Below are 2,135 nucleotides of genomic sequence, written 5' to 3' on the forward strand. Positions count from 1 at the left end.
ATATATATATGTATATATATATATATATATATATATATATATATATATATACACACACTGGGATTCTGAAAGAAAGTTATGTCGACAGGAGAACTTTTGGTTCATATATAGGTTGGACGTAAATAAATGAACAAATAGAATAAATAAATAAATAGATAATGATGAATGATAAGCAAACAGATGAATAATGATAATTTATAAAAGACAGATAATAAACAAATAACGATAAATTAATAGATCAAATAAAATGTAATAAATGTCAGGCATTACAGCATATTGTTTGGTGTTTATGAAAGTGAATCTTAAAACTTCTAACTGTAGTATGTTGCATTGCTTATCCAGAAATTTATTCTATACATTTACTACAGGGTTGGCAAAGCTGTTTCTACCCACTTCCAAATTAAATCTACTTCCTGACAGTTTGAAACCATTATTTATTGTCTGATTCGCATTAAGTTTGAAAATTTTGCCAATATTGATCTTTTCATTCACTATCAAGATGATACGAACAGATACTACAATTTGATCTTAGCCAAAAGACCGAGAAGCGATAAAGATCCTATCCGAGAGTTGACACCTTGACGTGGTGGATAGGCTTGAGAATCTTAATGACTACAAAAGCTATGTCAATAGAGAGACAATCTCTGCAGGGTCACCCATATCGAACAGGTTGTGTAAGAAATATCAGACAAAGGTCAGCTCACACGCACAGTCGCAGGACCCACTGCAAACTGGCACGTCTCTGTTGAAAGACGCAGGTAAATTAGTTCATATTAAATTAGCAGAGTTGTACACCCAGTGCTTACGTCAAGAAAGCGTTCCTGATGCGTGGTGCAATGCTATAGTAATTTTGCTTCATAAGAAAGGAGACCAGAAGGATCTTAGTAACTATCGAACGATTAGCTTGCTATCAAATGTATATAAAGTATTCTCCAAGATCCTTACAAATAGACTAAGTCAAGTTTTAGATGAAAACTAACCGAGAGAGCAGGCAGGGCTTAGAAGCGGATATTCGACCCTAGACCATTTGTAGGTGATAAATCAACTAATCGAGAAAACGACAGAGTATTATATACCTTTCTGTTTAGCTTTTGTACATTACGAGAAGGTCTTTGACTCGGTGAAACAAATAGCAATACTAAACTCGCTACAAACACAGGGTACAAACAAACAGATCGTAAAAGTTTTAAAAAAGATTTATGCAAAAGATACCGCTATAGTTCGACTACATAAAGATACAGAAAAGATCAAGATCGAGAAAGGAGTACGGCAAGGCAATATAATTTCACCGAAACTAATAACATCTTGATTGGAAGATATTTTCAGAAGATTGAGTTAGGAAAAGAAAGTTTTAAAGATTAATGGCGAATATTTGAACCACCTAAGATTTGCGGATGACATTATTCTTATTTCAGAAAGAGCAGAACACTTGCAAGATATGGTGAGTGATCTAAACAAGGAAAGTTTCAAAGTAGTTTTAAAAATTAATAAAAGTAAAACCAAAGTAATCATAATACTCTTTCATCAACCCTATCTTCCAACTCCCTTCCCACCCCTGTTCTCCTCACCTCCTCATTTATCTCTCTATCCAGCATAGTAACCCCTGTCATAGTTCTTAGGCACCTCATCTCAAACACATTCAAACTCCTTATCTCTTCCTCTCTTATGCTACATATTTCTGCCGTCGGCACAATCACTCCTTCATACAATCTCCTCCTAGCATCCACTCTCAAATGTCTATTTCTCATTACACCTTTTAATCACCCAACGCATTTAATCGCTTATCTCAATCTACATTCTACCACCACCCCCATTCCTCCCTTCCCCGCCACATTCGCACCCATGTATCTAAAACTGCTTCTCCAGTCTCTCTCCCTTAATACTCAAATCCAGTCTGCTGCCACTTTCTCCCATTGTACATCTCATCACTTTACATTTACCCACATATATCTTCAAATTCCTTCTTTCACACACTCTTCCAAACTCTCCCACTAATTTCTTCAATCTCTTCTCTGATCCTGCTGCAAGCGCAGTGTCGTCAGTAAACAACAACTGGCTTATCTCCCACTCTTCTACCATTTTCTTTAACCATCTCCAATCCCTGAACCCACCACCCTTGCATTCATCTTTCGCAC

At 36.2% G+C, this 2,135-nt stretch overlaps 1 pseudogene; it reads right to left on the bottom strand.

Annotated features, from left to right (window-relative positions):
- Positions 1-450: 450 nt before the first annotated feature.
- On the bottom strand, positions 451-552 carry LOC143023525 (U2 spliceosomal RNA; annotated as a pseudogene).
- Positions 553-2,135: the final 1,583 nt, after the last annotated feature.

The sequence above is a fragment of the Oratosquilla oratoria genome, unplaced genomic scaffold (genome assembly GCF_046742065.1).
Source record: "Oratosquilla oratoria isolate Oo_2021 unplaced genomic scaffold, ASM4674206v1 SCAFFOLD49, whole genome shotgun sequence".
NCBI classification, from domain to species: domain Eukaryota; kingdom Metazoa; phylum Arthropoda; class Malacostraca; order Stomatopoda; family Squillidae; genus Oratosquilla; species Oratosquilla oratoria.